The sequence below is a fragment of the Anabrus simplex genome, chromosome 12, assembly GCF_040414725.1.
Source record: "Anabrus simplex isolate iqAnaSimp1 chromosome 12, ASM4041472v1, whole genome shotgun sequence".
Lineage (NCBI taxonomy): Eukaryota > Metazoa > Arthropoda > Insecta > Orthoptera > Tettigoniidae > Anabrus > Anabrus simplex.
In genome coordinates this window covers 75,629,504-75,648,918 of record NC_090276.1, presented here as the reverse complement: position 1 = coordinate 75,648,918, position 19,415 = coordinate 75,629,504, and the positions used below count along the sequence as shown (strand labels likewise).

Here is a 19,415-nt window from a genome sequence, read left to right as displayed (position 1 = left end):
TTACTTCAGATTTTACAAGAGTATATTAATTTGCATCATCCCATAATAGCAACCCCCCCCCCTCCAACTTATAGGCGCCCTCCGAAAGTTAAATGGTGGGACGAGGAATGCCATTTATTGATACAAACTCGTAAGCTTTTGTTCCACCAATATAGGCAACACTCCGCACCTCACAATTATTTCCGGCTCAAACATCATATAGCACACACTCGAAAAGTTTTACACAAAAAACGTCGTTTAGCTTGGCGAGAGTTCATCTCTTCCCTTACTCGTCAAGATTCTATCACAACTTTGTGGAATGCTATCCGGGCGATAACAAGAGTTCAAATCAAATCAAAATCAAAATCTCTTTATTTGCAAATGAGGTGTCTACCTCGGTGGCAAATGGTACACTAAAATACATTATTGTCAAGCACTAAATTTTAAATTAACAGGAGACGAAGAAAATTTTCCTAGAATACAATATTATACAATTTACGCTAATAATTTTTTCTATTAAACACACACATCATCCTTAATAAATTTATATTGTTTACAAAATTCTACTTATAGTATCTTACAAACATAGTCAACTCATATACAGTACGGTATGTGAAATTACGTCTAATAATACTATACAACTGGTATAAGATTAAAGTTAACATTGAATTTATTTACATATTTATATTTTACCCATTTTGGAACCTAAGTAGCATAACGACCTGCTGCGTCTTAACCAGAGCCCCTTTTGCCACCACTTTTCAGAGTTCCTGAAGGGCCTTCACAGCTACCGTAGCGGTCCCAGGGCCCTCGAAGTCCCCACTGTACTTCACCCCTACAGGCAGTCCCCTACTTGGGCTGTCCAAACTCCTTAGACCAGGGGATGGAATTAATTTAATCACACACATTTATTATTTACAATATCCTGCACTGGTCGAATGCCCTCTAACATTTAATTTATTATCTCTGTTGTTGTTTATTCTCTTCTTGAATATCTGTACAGATTTTGGAAAAGGATCAAACACTACCCCTGGTAAACTGTTCCACTCCTTCACGCCCTTCCCAATGAAAGCAAATTTACCCCAATCGCTTCTGCTAAAATTCCTTCTAAATTTGTACTTGTGGTCAGTTCTACCAATATAATTATTTTCCAACCGAAGCCTCTCACGGATATCTCCCCATGCTTCTTCTCCTGTATAGGCTCTATATAATCCTATAAGTCTACTTTTCTCCCTTCTCTTACTTAAAGTTTCCCACCCAAGTTCCTTTAACATTTCTGATACACTACTCTTTCTCCTGAAATCCCCTGTTACAAACCTTGCTGCTTTCTTCTGCACACCATCTAGTTCTTTTATTAGGTATTCTTGGTGAGGATCCCAAACACTGTTTGCATATTCCAATAATGGACGAACCATACTTAAGTAACTTTTTTCTTTTAATTCTTTGTTGCATCCTTTAAGTAGCCTCATTATGACATGTAACGATCTGTATGCTTTCCCAACGACGTCATCAACATGACCCTTCCAGTGCAAATTACTTTCAAATCTCACACCTAAGTATTTGCACTTGCCATCTTTTGGGATAACTACCTCATCCAAAGTATATTCAAATTCAGTTTTAAAGCTCCTGTTTGTAAAAGTTGTAACAGTTGATTTACCTCCATTAATCCTCATATTATTTTCTTCAACCCATTCTTGGATACTGTCAAGGTCCCTTTGTAATTCTGAACAATCCTCAATGTTATTTATTTCCCTGTAAACAATTATGTCATCTGCATACAATCTTATCTTCGATGTTATATTGTTCCCTAAGTCATTTGCGTATATTAAGCAAAGTAACGGACCGATTATACTACCCTGTGCAATTCCCTTCCAAACTTTCTCTTCCTGTGATATATTATTTCCTACTTTGACTTTCTGAACCCTTGAATTTAGAAATGTTCTTATCCAACGTATAACCCTTATGTCCAATCCTATTCCCTCAAATTTCTTTAATAATATTCAATGTTCCACTCTATCAAAGGCTTTGGAAAGATCTATGGCTATGCAATCTAACTGGCCTCCTGAATCTAACTGATCTGATATGTCCTGCTGAAATCCCACCAGTTGTGCCTCGCAAGAAAATTTCTTTCTAAATCCATACTGGCTCCTCATGAACCAATTTTTATCATCACATATCCCTCTGATGTACTTTGCTATTAAACTCTGCAGTATTTTACAAACTATACTGGTCAGGCTGATTGGTCTGTAGTTCTCTGGTTTCCTTTTTATCACCCTTTCCTTTATAAATTGGTATTATTATAGATTCATTCCATTCCTTTGGTATCACACTATTATTTATGACATAGTCAAAGAGAAATTTTAAATAAGGCACTATATACCACCCCATTGTCTTTAATACCTCCCCAGTAATTTGATCACTTCCTGCTGCTTTTCCTTGCTGAAGCAGTTGGATTTCTCTGAAAATATCTTCATTTGTGAATGAGAAGCTTCTTGTTTCCCTCCGTGTCTCTCACTCTCTATCTTCTGTTACGGTTTCCAAGTCCTGACAATCTTCTACTGAATCTCTGAATTCCCTACTAAAGAGGTTTGCTTTCTCAGTATCTGTTAAATAGTGTTCACACCCTTCTCCACCATTGTAGGAATTTGGATTCCTTTTCCATTTTGATTCCTAATATATGAATACAGCTTTTTCCATTTCCCTTTGTGGTCATTACCCTCTTGAAGAATGCCATTCATATAATTCTCTTTTGCTTCCTTTTTCACTCTATTCAGTTCTCTCATTAGTTGTTTTCTAGTTTCTCTATTCTCCCTACCTTCTTTGATTTTCCTGTTTACTCTTCTACATTTTCTTTTTAATTTTCTTATTTCCCTTGTGTAATAAACAGGGTCTGAGGTCATTTTACCCTTCTTAACAGGTACAAATCTCTTCTCTCCTTCCCAAATGATTCCTTTAAATTTAGCCCAAAGTGTATCAACATTATTCCCTTCACTTATCCAACAACTGAATTGTGATTTAAGGTAAGTCCCAAATTCATCAACTTTAGTTTTTCTGTATAATTTCTTGTCATTTGTGACCCTGTTATTAAACATTTTTGGTACGAGTCCTACATCCATTATTACAGCCTTATGGTCACCTATTCCTTCAATTACCTCAGTTTTATCAACAATTTCCCATGGTTTAACCAAGAATACAGCTAGCAAGTTATTGAGACGAGTTGGTTCTTGTACTACTTGTGTAAATCCTCCCTCCCAAATTAACTTATGTGCCAGTTTCTGTTCATGGGCTTCACTTGCAGCTCCTTTCCATTCAACTTCAGGCAAGTTTAGATCTCCCCCAATTATTACCGTATCATTATTGTTTTTATGAGTATAATCTATTATTTTCTCAAATATTTCCATATCTCTTTCCTCTCTTCCAGGCCTATATGTTCCTATAATTCCCACCTCCTTCATATTATCACAAACTAATTTTATCCGTAATATTTCATCCCTTTCATCAGTAAACCATTCATGCGAACAATAAGTTTCCTTCACCAGAATAAATACCCCTCCTCCTTTTTTATCTCCTCGGTCTCTACGATAGACTGTATACCCTTCTGGAAATACTTCTGTATTACCCACCCCTTCTCTCAACCACGATTCCACTCCTATCACCACATCCGTCTCGTAAGTTTCCATCAATGTACCGAATTTTAATTGTTTATTTACTACACTCTGACAGTTTACCAAGAGCAATCTCAGACCTCCTTCCTCCCTAAAACTTGACTGTTGCAATTGGGTAACGTTTGACTCATAAGTTGAGAACTTCCCTGGAACCCAGATCCTTGTACATAGATCTTGATTTAAGGGTCTGGGTTTTCTGGCAAGTTTCCCTGTATCCCTGTTATGCAATATTCCCCATCCATGACAATTCCACGACAGGTGTTATCAGATTTTCTTGTCCGTGAGACTCCATATTATGTAGTATCTCATTATGTCCACTTACAAGACACGCACGATACACGCTTTTCCGTGTTATTACAGCCGTGCGACCACCAGGAATTAGAAGCGGTTTTTCAATCTTGTTCGAATTAATCTCCCAGTCCCGATAATGTATCGTACCAGATGCTTAAATTATTACCGCTTAGAGCTAAGAAAATATTATTAGAGTTGTATAATGACATCTTTCGAAATTTTATTACGCCACCTACGTGGAGTGATTTTTCTTATTCCTATTCTTAAAAATAGACAATTACCTTCTGAACCGAACAATTACCGCGGTATAGTGTTAGGTTCTTGTATCCGCAAAGTCTTCGGAGGATTATATGGGCATTGGAGTATTATAGTCTAACGCCGCAATATCTATATGCCTTTTCCAAGGGACGAAGTTCATATGATGCGTTTAATATGTTCGTTATCGACTTGTTATTAGCTCGTCACAGGAAACACAGCACGATTGCGGTTTTTCTAGATATCCAACGGGCCTACGACTCTCTACCACTGAATATCCTATGGGATAAACTTGCATCTCTTAAAATACCTGTGGGATTATTACCATTCTTAGACACATACTTACATATCGAACATTGTACTTTAAAACATCTCAATATACAATACAGCCACGTCAGGTGAGTACAGGTTTGCCTCAGGGATATATCCTGAGCGGCATTCTTTTTGCTATATTTATGAAGGATTTTGAAACAGTCATTCCCCGTTATGCTGGTATACAGGCGTTCGCAGATGATTTTTGGTTTATTATACACACGAGAATTCACAGTTTTTTTAGACAGCATATCAAATACACGCTTAGAGGGGCCATGACATGTTTGGATGCTCATGGACTGCATCTTTCTATCGCTAAATGTCGAGCGATGATCTTCACACACCATCGTACCTGTGATCGCTCACCGATTGCTTTCGATGCTTATGAAATCTCCATAGTTAGTCACCATAAATATCTAGGATTATTTATAGATCATAAGCTTACACGGAAGCAGCATTTTCTCTACTTACGCTCGAAAAGTGATCAGTATAGGGAGCGTGCACGATACTAGTAACAGAGCTCTCTGGAGGAGTTTCGAGAATTAATACGGTGAGAGTGCGTTCCGCTGAAGTGAAGACTTGCGTCATAGTTAGGGCAAAAATATCGTTGCATCTTGTCGTCAAGATATGAAGTAGTGCTATGGAAGTTGTAATACAATATGGGTATGAGTACATACACTTCCAAAACAGTCGTAAGTCAACAGTGAATAAAGCGCAGAAACTAGTTGACAGTGGCCATGTGTTACAGTTCTACGTTCTTTATTATCGGTGGCAAGAAATTTGATAGCACACAAGCTACGTAAACAATGTCGTTGATATACGGAAACAGAATATAATATTTTCAAGATTTTGAAAATTTTCACCCTCTGTTTGTTTGCATCTTTCGACATGAATTTGCACACTTGCTACACTCTGATTTTGTAACACTTCATCTTCTGTAAATCTCCCCCACCCTGAAGAAAAGGCGGAATAACAAGTAAAGAACGAGGTGACTGTTTTAATACCTGGGAATGAAACACTTGTTAAATCCTTCATCTGTGCCTCATTTTTTGTACTCTGATATCCATGAAGTCCGCTGCATATGTCCAGGGGGGTGTTGGGACCACAACTATTATCCACCTTCTCCGAAATACTTGGAGGTACTGTGCTTGAGTTGCACGCCCCCTTCACTCAAAAGATTTAGGAAGCCTGAATTCTTAACGATAAAAGTATCACTAGAAATTCCACCTTAACAAGGGGAAACAAAAACAATAGTTCCATTTGCGGCCACAGCTAATAAAAATTTAAATATATAACATGGCTTGCCCGATAATACATGTAACATCTCATATAATCTCTCATCTATTCTTGCTGGAGATTCTGATTTCATTTCTGTACAATCTATTATAACTTGTGGGTTAGGATAAAATGTTTTAAAAGCGCGAGGCAAAGTATTTTGCACGGATAGTTTGCTAGGCCAGAAAATAAAATTCGAAGTGCGTTTCTTGACTACTCCGAGAGCAGTAAAGAATATTCGCGCACCAAATATGACTGCTAAGGCAGCAAAAGTTATTCCCAATTTCATTTTTATTAAAAAGAGTAAACAAACTTCGTTATAATTTATATTTATAGACACTATAGAAACAAACAAAGAAAAAAGTAAAAAAATAATATTTTAAATAAAACACTTGTCAAATCCTTCATATGTGCCTCACTTTTTATGCTCTGGTATCCATGTAATCCTCTGCATGTGTCCAGGGGGTTGTAGGGACCACAACTTTTATCCACCACCTCCGAAATACTTGGAGGTACTGTGGTTGCGTTGCACCGTGTGCCTACATCAACACCACAAAAGCACAAGTGAATTCGAAAGTCGTTGCTTCAATTTCAAATGCTTCTTGCACCGACTTATGTAGTTTTTCACACTCATTTTTCACAATAAATTCATGAGTTTCCTGATTAGAAGACGGATGTATATTTGAGCATTTCATTCGTTTACTCGCTCTTTCAAACCGGGATACACCACATTCTCTTTTCGGTTTCTTCTTATAGCTCTCATGAAACACAGATGGTATATATGATGGATGATTTTCAATATTGGTTTTCCTCCAAAAAATGTTCACTGCAAATGACGGAGCATTTGGTGGGTTCCAATGGAGTTCCATCTGCACTGAAATGCAGGAAAATATTTATTATTATTATTATTATTATTATTATTATTATTATTATTATTATTATTATTATTATTATTATTATTATTATTATTATGTGCGTATGGACCCAATGGATCACGCAAAGCTCTAACGATTCTGTTTTCTGAGTTGCCAAACAGCTCTCATCCTTTCTCCGTGGATCCTTTTCGTTCTTCTGTCCACTTTGCTCCAGTCTTCTTTTTCACTTCGTTCTCTGGTTGCACTTTCCATCCATTAATTTTTTTCCTGTAGAGGTTTCTGTCCGCGGTGTCAGTTGAGTCCATATGGGCTTTTTCCAGATCCTTCTTCACTTCCAGTACCCATGGAATATTTTTTAGATGTTCTATGTAGGTGAGAATCTTGTGTGTCAGTCTACTTGCCGGCAGTCTGCGAACGTGCCCATAAATTTTCAGACGTCTGTTGCGGATGTCTGCTGCAATGTTGGAAAGTTCTTCTGTCACTTTGCGTGACCTCAGTCTATATCCATCTTCTGTTTTTCGGGGGCCGAGAATTTTCCTCAGGATTTTTCTTTCTTCTTTTAAAATGTTTTCTAGGTCACCTTTCCCATTTAGTGTAAGGGTCTCACTGGCATATAAGACTTCGGGCTTGATCATTATTATTATTATTATTATTATTATTATTATTATTATTATTATTATTATTATTATTATTATTATTATTATTATTATTATTATTATTATTATTATAAATATTCACCGTAGTCAAAACACGTGCACTTGGAAGGACATGAATGTAAACATACGAACCTGCTTCAATGTATACTTGAAATGAAATGTACTATTTCAAAGTGTACTTAAATAAGCGTGTTCTTGACTTGGCATACCTGGTATGTTTGAAATGTGTGATTTACGTCGCAAATGAAATAAGGTACTGTACTTACTTTATTCCTCCCCTTCCATCCGATTCCCATGGACGACCAGGACATGTGTGAAATGTAATTCCTTTTCCATGCGTGTTCTTTTGTGTGTTATGGCAGTTCACTGCACAACAGTTTCTGTTTGATTTAGGCATTTTGATACACTACTACTACCACAATTTCACACCCACAGTTACACAGCCTGGACTGACCGCTCAAGACAAGATCACCATAACGTTACCGCTTTCTTCCGCTAGAGGCGCTAAGAGCGGCCGTGCACGCTCCCTATATTCAGATAATAAAATCTGTCACCCGTAGACACTGGGGAGCTGACCCGTGTGTGGCAATATCATTGTACGTGTAAACTATAAGGTCGATCCTGGACTATGGAGCACATATCTTTGACTTGGCAGCAAGTACGAATTTGAATACTCTTAATATATGTCAATATCAAGCACTGCGCACATGTATAGGAGCTCTGAAATCAACACCTACAAATGCACTTTTGGTGAAATCCTGCGAACCTTCCTTACATGTTTGTAGAAAAATGCATGCTATGCAATATTTACATTAAAATGTTTATCTTACGAGGCACCCTTTAATCCCGAAATTGCAGCTTCCCGATGAGTATTATTCCATACGGCGTCAAGGTTTGCGAAGACTGCCTGCTCTATATCATGCCTTCGATGCATTAAAATCATTCCAAGGTACAGTACTGCAAAGTGTAACTTTAATTCCCTATACTTTACCGTATGCTGTTCTCTATTATCAGCCACAGATAATCTGGCCTACCTGCAGTAGCTATACTGCTGTCATTCATGCACAGGAGCCAGATCATTTGCCCGCTAAAATATTGAAACATTCATGTATCTCTCCAAACATATATATTTATACAGAGATGGGGCCAAGTATACCACTGGAGTTGGAGCCGCTTTCTGTATACCTTAAATAAATGTCAAGAAACAATACGGTTTACCTAGTGATTGTTCGATCTTTACCGCGGAATTATTCGCTATCCAACAAGCTTTACTCTTTGTTCAGCGGCATGACTATAAGCGAGTTACGATATATACGGATGCGCTGAGCGCGTTGCAGTCCCTGATCTCCTATGCGCTATCTTATGACTGGTATGTATATGGGGTCTAACGTTAAAAGTCTTCTCTATATGCTTGATAATTCCGGTATTTATATAACATTATTCTGGTTACCCGGACATGTGGTTATTTTGGTTATTGAACAAGCGGATTTCCTTGCAAAACAAGCTTCTCGCCTCTCTGTTCCGATTTCTAATAATATCGTTCCTTCGTCCGATTATGTAGCTGTAATTAGACACTCTGCGCGTAAGAATGGCATCAGACTGCACAAGTCAAATGTACCTTTTATTATCAACTACAAACATCTATGTCGGTAAAACCATGGTTTATGAGAGGATCATATTCCAGAAGACATATTACTAACATCATTAGGTTGCGTTTTAATCATGCCCTTACGCTCCTATATAAATTTCGGTTCCATTTGACGCACGATCCAAACTGTTCGTGTGGTGCTAGTGATGGAGATGCGAATCGTCTACTTTTTCAGTGTCCTCTATATGTCAATCCGCGTAGGAACTTATTAGTAGTCTCATGCGACTCAAGCAGGTTTTTCTAACCAGTGTTTCTTGTTTACTATTTAATCCTTGAATCCCAAATAAATATCCGCAAGACAAGACAAGACAAGACTATTTAATCCTTCTGCTGAGATCATCAAAGTTCTAAATACGTTTTTGGATGATGCAAATATTGCGTTATAAGTCTCTATGTGGTGTATGGTGGATCGTATTCAGATACTACTGATTCCATTGTGGTGGTTCATCATATTTTTGGAGTATTTAGTGACAGTGATTTAGTGGAATATATTGGTGTGCGTCTCTTCAAAATGACGACTTGTTATTGACTAATGTGTTCGTTTGTATTAGTGTTATTAAGGAAGTAAAGGATTGTAGAATGGGTGAAATTACCGCGGTGAAAGCCCACAACTGATCACCAACAACAAAGCATCAAGGAGTAGGATAAGAATAAGAAGAAGTCATGTTTACTTACAAAACTAAGATTATGACATATTTACAATACAAGTATTCGCAAATTTGTAATCTTTTTACACACGTGTGTTATAGTAAATAATAGTGTTAATATCGTTGGTATGATTGTTCGGTAATGAATATGTGTGTGTAGTATTGTTAATCTGAAATACTCCTGGTTGAGTGACGAGATATGCCTTTGCGTATTAAAAAAATATCAACATCAACAAAAGATTTGCACTGAATAATAATTGCTGCTGTAAGTACTATATTACGGTGTATTTTAATCATTACTAATCGTGCATTAGCGTTAAGAGTGCGTCATTAACGATTAACGATGTTTAAGTTTCATTCCCTTGTAAAAAAGTATGAAATCACTGTTATTTATTTATTTATTTATTTATTTATTTATTTATTTATTTATTTATTACACATGTCTCTAACAGAGTTGCACTCCAATTACAACAGACACTACAAAATATAGTTCAATAATACACATTGCAAAACAGAAAAAAATCACGAAAAATTAACAACAAATTTTGATTTTTTTTTTATTTTTTTAAATTTTTTTTTGCTAGGGGCTTTACGTCGCACCGACACAGATAGGTCTTATGGCGACGATGGGATAGGAATGGCCTAGGAGTTGGAAGGAAGCGGCCGTGGCGTTAATTAAGGTACAGCCCCAGCATTTGCCTGGTGTGAAAATGGGAAACCACGGAAAACCATTTTCAGGGCTGCCGACAGTGGGATTCGAACCCATTATCTCCCGGATGCAAGCTCACAGCCGCGCGCCTCTACGCGCACGGCCAACTCGCCCGGTTTTTGAAAAATTATAATAAACAAATTTAGAGGGAAAATGACAAAAACAACAATTGGTTATATACAGATCAGGATTAGATAGTGCTGCAATTGCTGACTCCTGATTACATAAGTAGGAAGGGCTAAAACTTTATGTACAAGCACACACATGTGAAGAGGTCAGGTGCATGATTAAGAGTGTAAAAATATCTCAGAGTTTATAGACAATTAAATTACATTTGGGTTATTGACAAAGAGACAGTGTAATGAATTCTATTTTCTTTTTATAAGATACTGTTTGTTAAGATTGTTTAAGTATATTCACTAAAGAAAATCAGTAGATATTTTTTGAAGTCTGTTAGGGACATTGAGAGATCTATGTCATGGTTTCTGAATAAGTCATTAAACGTATTACACATCCTTACTAATGGCGAATTTTTATGAATTAATATGTTGGATAAGGGATTGTAAAAGTACGTCCGGTTACGCAAGTTAGATTTGCTTACATTAAGATTTATTCTGGCTAGTAGATCACCAAATACAATACTCTACTGTATTTGTTGTTACGCTTAATGGTAAAGGAAAGGGGCGTTTGATATAAAGATATTGAAAATCGCACCTAATTTATTTTACTATTGCCTCTCAATTGAGGTACTTGAGGTACTCGGCATACTTTGCCATAATATTGCTGTAATTACGGTTGAGCCTAAGGGATTAGCCTTCATTCAGGCTTTTATATAGGCCTACATTTAAATGAGTAGTTTCCAGTGAATGAGAATGATAGTGGAACCCCCTGTTCAAGAGTTTTTCTGTAGTATCTAAATACAGTATGTGAGGAAATAAGAGTGCGTAGGTCAGTGACTTGTTGCTTATAAGTGAGCTGCAGGTTCTTGTTATCGACTTTAATCGTTTCAGTTTCTGGTGTTACTTCCCAAGAGCCTTTGTAGGTTAAATGGGTGAAAAAGCATATAATAATGATGTAAAACGATACCTGAAGTAGGTAGCATAGAAGAGAGATCCTTCGTTTTTGCTTGCTAGGGACCCACCAACCTGCCCATAGAAGTATTATTACTTACATGGGAGAATTACGGTAAAATGGGGGCATTGTAAATCTCAGATTTGCGACCTTTTTCTGTGTTGTTGGTGGCTTGCTTGCGTTTTCTATTGCCTCCAATAGAGCTCACATCATGTGTGCCCACAAAGCTGCCTGCACCTTTGTTGAAAATAAAAAAACCATTCAGTTTCAAGTTGTCATAGTGTACGCCTATTTCAGTCCACCTTTCAATGCTTGATAAACTAATACTCACAATTTAAGAGATAAATTTAGTCACGTTTTCTTTGGTACATGTTTTGACCTTTTGTGATCATCAAATACAATTAACAGAAACAATGGAATAACATTTAAACATCAATGAATGAATAAATAAAATGATGGGTATCATGATTTGGTGAAGAAAAAAAAACTCAGTAAATTGTCTGTCATAAAATCTTCTTGCTTCTGTCCATATTAATATAACAATATAACTGTTTAAATGCCTGTTGTTGATTTTAAAAGATTAACATGTTGTTTTTGGGAAAACTTCTTTATTCTATATGTATGCTGATTACATGGTCCTAGGTTCGCAGATCAAAGCTGACCTTCAAGAAGCCTTAAACAAGCTGAACATTTGGGCTGAAAACAATAAATTTGTCATAAACCAGGAAAAAACAGTATATATGTTTTTTCAAAAAGGGGACAGGGTACCAGCTGAAGACAAGATATTACTAGAAACGAAACAAATAGATCTGGTAAATTCACTCAAATACTTAGGACTAACTCTACAGACATCAGGAACATCATACAGGATCCACATCAGGGAAAGAGCAACTACTGCAGTAAGAGCCATGTACAGTCTGAAGAATATAACAAAGCTCTCTATGAATACAGCTATGACTCTGTTCAACGCTAAAATAGCATCAATTTTCACGTACGGCTTGGAACTGATTTGGGAATTCATAACTATCAAAGATGTAGAGACAATAGAAAAAATAAGAGCCCTCGGAATAGCAAAAAACGTGCCCTCAAGGCTCGCATATGAACTTGCAAGAGAAACCTTCTTCATTGAGGACTTGAGATGTCACTTAATGCTGCCATCAACCAGTCAAGAGAGGAAACTACTGACCCTCTGACGAGACAAGCGGATGAAAATAGAAGAGAAATTCTACTCTACAGACGCCATGAATGATAGAGGATGGACAAAAGAAAACCACAACATGCGTTTTGCACTGAGAAGGCTGGCGATACACGGATTCCGCCACAGAATATTCAAGAATACAAAATACCATGAACCCAACAAAGACTGTTTATGTAGTTTGTGTGATCAGTTCTGTGACAAATATAAGTTCTCCTGGTGCAAGAATCGCAAGAGAACCCTGTTAGATTATAGCAGAGACTAACCGCCCACAATTCTCTATGTACATTTGTATGCTCTTATTAATTAATTTAAAAAAAAATTAAAGTGGACCTTGAAATTGTATAGACAGCTTCTGATCAATGAACATCAGTGCAAAAAAGTTGGTGTTGTGAAGTTTATTGATTGCAACTTTACTTTTGCCACTTTGTCACTTTTTATCACATTTAACATGACTCCAGGAAATGCTAAAAACCTTTTAGCCTGTTTTCGTCCCTAACGTGGGGACTTCTGTTCCCAGATCTTCTTTACTTGCCCCCGTTCCAATGGCCCCAGCGACTCTGAACTTTGGAGCGTGGGTTGGCGACTACGAGGCCCTTAGCTGAGTCCTGGCATTGCTTCCACTTACTTGCGCCAGGCTCCTCACTTTCGCCTATCCTATCTGACCTCCCTCCATCAACTCTTGTTCTTTTCCGACCGCGACATTATTAAAGCACTCGAGGGCTAGGGAGTCTTTCATTTTCATGCCCTTTGTGGCCCTTGCCTTTCTTTGGCTGATACCTTCATTTTTCAAAGTGTTGGGTTCCCTCCATTTTTTTCTCTCTAATTAGTGTTATACAGAGGATGGTTGCCTAGTTGTACTTCCTCTTAAAACGGTAACCACCGCTACTGCCGCCGCCAATGGTCTTGTCACCTGCTGGACCTAAGCTGGCAGCCTTGTATAGCATGTTGTGACATCGTCCAAGTCACGCCATGTTAGATCTGTAACTTGTCTTTTGCGGAGACTTTACCCTATTTCTTGCAATTTATTTTAGGTCATGAATTTGTTGTTAATTCACATCCTATGTAGTGCTAATGGAACATTACATTTTTGTGGGGTTGGTGTTGGCCTTCATGCTTGTTTTTGGTACTGTAGTTAGCATGACATGAACATCACGATACACCGGGCGAGTTGGCTGTGCAGTTAGGAGCGCGCATCCAGGAGATAGTGGGGTCGAACCCCACTGTTGGCAGCCCTGAAGATGGATTTCCGTAGTTTCCCATTTTCACACCAAGCAAATGCTGGGGCTGTACTTTAATTAAGGCCATGTCTGCTTCCTTCTCATTCCTAGGCCTTTCCTGCCCCATTGTCGCCATAAGACCTATGTGTGTCGGTGCGATGTAAAAAAAAAAACACATCAAGATAGGTCCAGGGTGTTGGTCGATTGTAGGTCCATTGCAGGAATGAGCAGAAATGATAAGGCTGAGGTCTGTGAAACATACCAGATGTCCCTGCAGAAGCTTGGGTGTAGTTTCATGGCTCTTTACATACACGGAGTATATTTTATGACTTCATACCAGAGTACTGAGGCATAGGAGTGCAGAGAAGCAGTGGCAGTGAGCGGTCGTACTCATCTCAAATAAGCAGCATAATTACGCCTATAGAAACCAAACGAAACTGAACTTGCCAGCTTTATACATGTGTAGGACAAACAACTAAACTAGTAAATGAAACTGAACTCACCAGTATTTACAGATGATGTTGAAAGTTATCTTGTTAAGTTGCGATGCAAGCTTAATATCTTATGAGATTTAGAAACAGACTTTGCAGTTTCCGAATTATTCCTCTAAACTTTTCCTTTGAGAGTTCCCCATAGGTAAAATTCACATGTGTTTAAATCAGGCGAATGAGGGGACCATAGACCTTTACTGAAGATCTCATCATCATTAAACACTTCCTGCAACTGCCAGATAGAGCTACACACCATATAGGCTGTTGCACCGTCCTACTGGAAATAGTCATACCTTTTCTTCTTCAGTCAGTTCAGCAAAAAATGGCACGAGAATGCTGTGAATATAATGGTCGGAAGTAATCGTGTCCTGAAAAAATATCTTACCGATAATTTGTTGAGCACTAATAGCACACCATACACCCACTTTCAGATCGTGCAGAGGTCTTGGCTATAAAGTGTGTGGGTTCTCTGTATCCCAGATCCTATTTTTCTGTGAACTGACATATCCACCCAAATGAAATCATGCTTCATCACTCATAAAAGGAAAGTTCAGATCCACTATACCTTCGTGGACACTGTTCATTAAACAAAACCCCCATGGCACTATAGCCCTGATGATCCTTGACCTACCAAGCGACCGTTGCTCAGCCCGGATGTCTGCAGATTATGAGGCGACATATCGTCAATGCGACGAACCCTCTTGGCCGTTATTCTTGGCTTTCTAGACCGGGGTCGCCATAGCTTGGTTCTGTGCTGAACTGCTAGTGATGCTTTTTCCTCTCTTAACCTGTGTGTCAGCAAACAGAAGATTCTTTTATACTTGAACAACAATGAGAGGTTTCAAGTGGATTTCACATCACCACTTTGTTGTCAAATGGCACACTAAGACCATGTAAATTTGAGTTGCTGTGGACATGTATATAACACTTTTTTTTTTTTTTTTGTTATGCTAATTTTACTATTTAACTTTCGTGCTTCGCTAGGCTGAAGATGGCCCCAGGAGGGAGACACATGTACCTTTAACTTTGCTTTGAGAATAAAAACCTTTGTAAGTAATTGTTAGGTTTGAACTTTTTAAAATATCTTTAAACTGTTCAAAGTTGGCAGTATGGGCTAAACATCATAATCTTTGATCTTCATATCCATATTGACGAACTACACAATTAGAAATAGGAAAGACCGGGCGAGTTGGCCGTGCGCGTAGAGGCGCGCGGCTGTGAGCTTGCATCCAGGAGATAGTAGGTTCGAATCCCACTATCGGCAGCCCTGAAAATGGTTTTCCGTGGTTTCCCATTTTCACACCAGGCAAATGCTGGGGCTGTACCTTAATTAAGGTCACGGCCGCTTCCTTCCAACTCCTAGGCCTTTCCTATCCCATCGTCGCCATAAGACCTATCTGTGTCGGTGCGACGTAAAGCCCCTAGCAAAAAAAAAAAAAAAAAAAAAGAAATAGGAAAGGACTTCCACCTATCAATACTTATTTATTGCACTTATTATGCTACAGTACCGGTTTCAACCCCGTACATAGGGTCATCTTCAGCAAAACATGTCGTACATTACTTGTAATTTAATGAGTATTCCGTGAAAAATGAAGTTGTTATTCTAAAATTAAATGTGTCACTATTTGTGCACCAGCCTGTAGTGTATCGGCCATGTGGCTGCTTTGCTCCTCTAATAATAGCTCTCCAGTTGTCACGGCAGTGGGCCTTCTATTGTAATAGCCCAAAAGTGTGAACTCCCACTTCTTGCTTCTGTTGGTAATTCGAAATGTGCCGTGGTTTTTCTTTTTGTTTCTGTAATGTCTGTGTGTCGTAGCATGTGCCCAATCCAGGTTTGTCATCTTTCACGAAGTTGTCCAAGCAGTACACTTCCTTCATCTCAATCTGTCTAAGGAATCTTAAGTAGGTGTCTCCAACACCAAATTTCAAATGTGTGAATACGAGTAGTGAAACAAGTATTCACCATCCACGTTTCTCGACAGTAAAACGCCACTGACAAAATTAATATGTTCCTCAGCTCTAGGCTCAAGGCCCTGTGACCCTGCTCTTGCTATTCCAAGTCGCACCTTGATATCTTGGTGACAGTAGCCATCCTCAGATATTATTCTTCCCGAGTATCTAAAGGAAGATACCTGTTCGAGTGCCACACCATGAATGGAACTGTTGGCATCTTTCCATTGATTTACTTGAATTAATTTAATTAAATTACTTAACCAGTTGAAATCTCTGGCCGGGTTGGAACCCATAGCCCTCTGAATTCAAGGCCGATACGCTGACCAATCAGCCAGGGAGCTGGAGAATGCTACCGGCATTGTATTAATTATTTACAGAAATTGTTTCTCTGCCAGTAGGTGTAGGAGCCTCCGTGGCTCAGGCGGCAGCGAGCCGACCTCCCACCGCCATGTTCCGTGGTTCAAATCCCGGTCACTCCATGTGAGATTTGCGCTGGCCAAATTGGAGGCAGGGCAGGTTTTTCTCCAGGTATTTCAGTTGTCCCTGTCATATTTAATTCCAGCAACATACTCCAGTATCACTTCATTTCATCTGTCAGTCATTAAATCGTTGCGCACAATTTGAAAGGATGAAGCAAACCACGCGATCGCCAGTTCAATCCCGGGAGGTTCCTGTTTCACTATTTTTGTCACAAATATAGCTTGAAGACAGGTGATATTTAGAAAACTGGGTCGTTAATATAAAGTCATCATCAAAAACCTTCCAGGCTATTTTGGATCAAAAATTTTTCTCCTGGAATTGGAGAGTTAAAGACAGGAGAGATTTAGAAGGGGGGGAGGGGGGTGCATGCTAGTGAAAGAAGAATTTGTCAGCTACAAAAAAGTTAAGGATGGGAAACATGAAATTCTAGATGTAAGGCTCATCTCCAAAATTAATAGGCAACTTGTTGCTTTTCGGGTGTACAGATCTGGAAGGGGGATGCTGACACAAAATGATATGATAAAATAGTGAGCTGTGTGGGGAATGACACAGAAAGATACTTGATTGTCTCGGATGATCTCAAATGTTATCTGGGAAAGTAATGTGAATGACAGAAAGCGTGACCAACTGATGGTAACTACTTTAATATGTGAAGGACAGAAAGCAGAGATACTTAGTCAGCAGTATGTAAAGATAATTGGATGTAAGGATATCTAATATCCAGGTAGAGGAAGTAGATTTATCTATGGTAACAAAGATATTTACAAAAAACATATACAAGTTAAAAACTAGAAAAACAGCTGGAATTGATAAGATTTCCTGGATATACTGAAAGCAAGGGCTCCCACATAGGATAAAGTGTAACATCTCCATATACAGTATAATATAAATGAAACATCACAGTTTAAAACTACATCCACAAATCTGTCCTTTTAACAAATATAGCTAAAGCTGCGGAAAGTTTGGCATTTATATCCGGTAGTTCCTGGGAAGACACCAAGAGGAAGACCTCGTGATGTTTGGGAAAAACAGATAATGAAGGACCTTGAAATTAGAGATGTGAACTGGTGTCGCATATATGAGCAGCATCTGTGGATGGATAGAACAAACTGGAGGAGGCTCGTACACAACCGCACCCGGCTTGCTGGCGCGAAGAAATGATGATGAGTAGAGGTATCTCTTCTTGTGGCTTGCAGTGGAAGAAGATGTTGTTGTAGGTGATGTACGAGTATTGCAATATATCCTTTAAGGGCTGGAATGGCTATTTTCTTCATAATACTGTTAGGAATATGCAACCGTTGCAAAAGATCGTTTTATAGGAAGATGTTACGGTTTCCCTTGTACTGACCATGAATTCCATATAATCGGTTCTCTTGCTTTTATATTTGTAAGGTAATAAGCAATAGCCGGATTGTGCACTCTCTTTTTCTCTCAAACACACATGCCACCACAGTCACGTTACAGTATTACCAACATCCCCTATTATTGTCAAGAATAAACAAGATGCGAGAAGAACACAAACAAAACATGACATGTTAGAACCAAAAAGAAAAGTTTACACAGAACACTTACCTTAAATTACTCCAAGAATTCGCCCTCCTTGTGGAAGACATGCAGAAGTTCATTCACATTGAAAGATAAAGAGTTTGGAAAAACAAGGGTTTGCTGTCAGAAAGGACCGATTTCATTACTAACTCTACCCAATGGACCTCATCAATAATTTTAAAAAATACAGTTTTAATGACTGAATATATTAAGTAAATTCAAATAAATGAAAAATCAAGTTAAATAAAATGTGAATAAATTAATATGAACACATAAAATATTTAATTGAAATTCAAGAAAGAAGTAATCTTCAAGAAATAATGCTCAATAAATAATCAATAGATGATCATCATCATCATCAGTTTTCCACTCCAGTTGCCCGGGTGTGGTTTACGAGCACTCTCCACTTCTGTCTGTCCATGTACCACTCTTCTCTCAAGACGACATCCCAGCTGATTCCTCTTGTTCCTATGTCCTCTTTCACTTGGTCCAGCCACCTCTTCCTAGGTCTTCCTACCGGTCGTTTTCTGGCCACGACTGTGTGTAGCCATTGTTTTGCTGTCCTTCCATCATCCATTCGTTTGACATGGCCAAACCATTTCAAACGGGCCCTTGTCATTTTTTCATTCAGGGATGGGTACACACCAGCTTGCTCCCTTATTCTTTCATTCCTTACCCTATCCCTTTTTATCTTCTGTACCATAGTTCGTAGGAACTTCATTTCTGCGGCTTGTAGTTTGCTGTCCACTTGTTGGGTTGTTGTGCAGGTTTCTAGGCCATATGTTATTATGGGGGTGAAGTATGATTGGAATAGAATATGCTTTGATCTTAAGGGAACTTGTTCCTTCCAGAGGAGGTTCTGAACTTGATGGTAAAACTGAGCTGATTTTTGAATGCGGTTGTTAATCTCATGCTGTATTCTGTTATCACTTGAAATGATGCACCCAAGATATTTATATTGGTCTACTGTTTCCGGTTGTGTACCTTCCAGCATTATTTTTCCTTTCTTCTTCTGCCTGTTGACAGACATAGTAACAGTTTTCGATTTATTTATTGTTAATCCGTGTGCTTTCAAATGTTCATTCCAGGTGTTCAGCCTCTCTTGGACTTCCTTCTCTGTATTTCCCCAAATTACTACATCATCTGCA

The 19,415-nt window shown here is 38.4% G+C and overlaps 1 protein-coding gene across 1 annotated transcript in view; it reads right to left on the bottom strand.

The window, feature by feature from the left end:
- LOC136884154 (cilia- and flagella-associated protein 157) overlaps positions 1-7,688 on the bottom strand; it is a 140,505-nt gene extending 132,817 nt beyond the window's left edge. Inside the window, exon 1 of the mRNA XM_067156195.2 lies at positions 7,575-7,688. The gene's annotated coding sequence lies outside the window, so the exon portion shown is untranslated. The remainder of the gene's footprint in view (positions 1-7,574) is intronic.
- Positions 7,689-19,415: the final 11,727 nt, after the last annotated feature.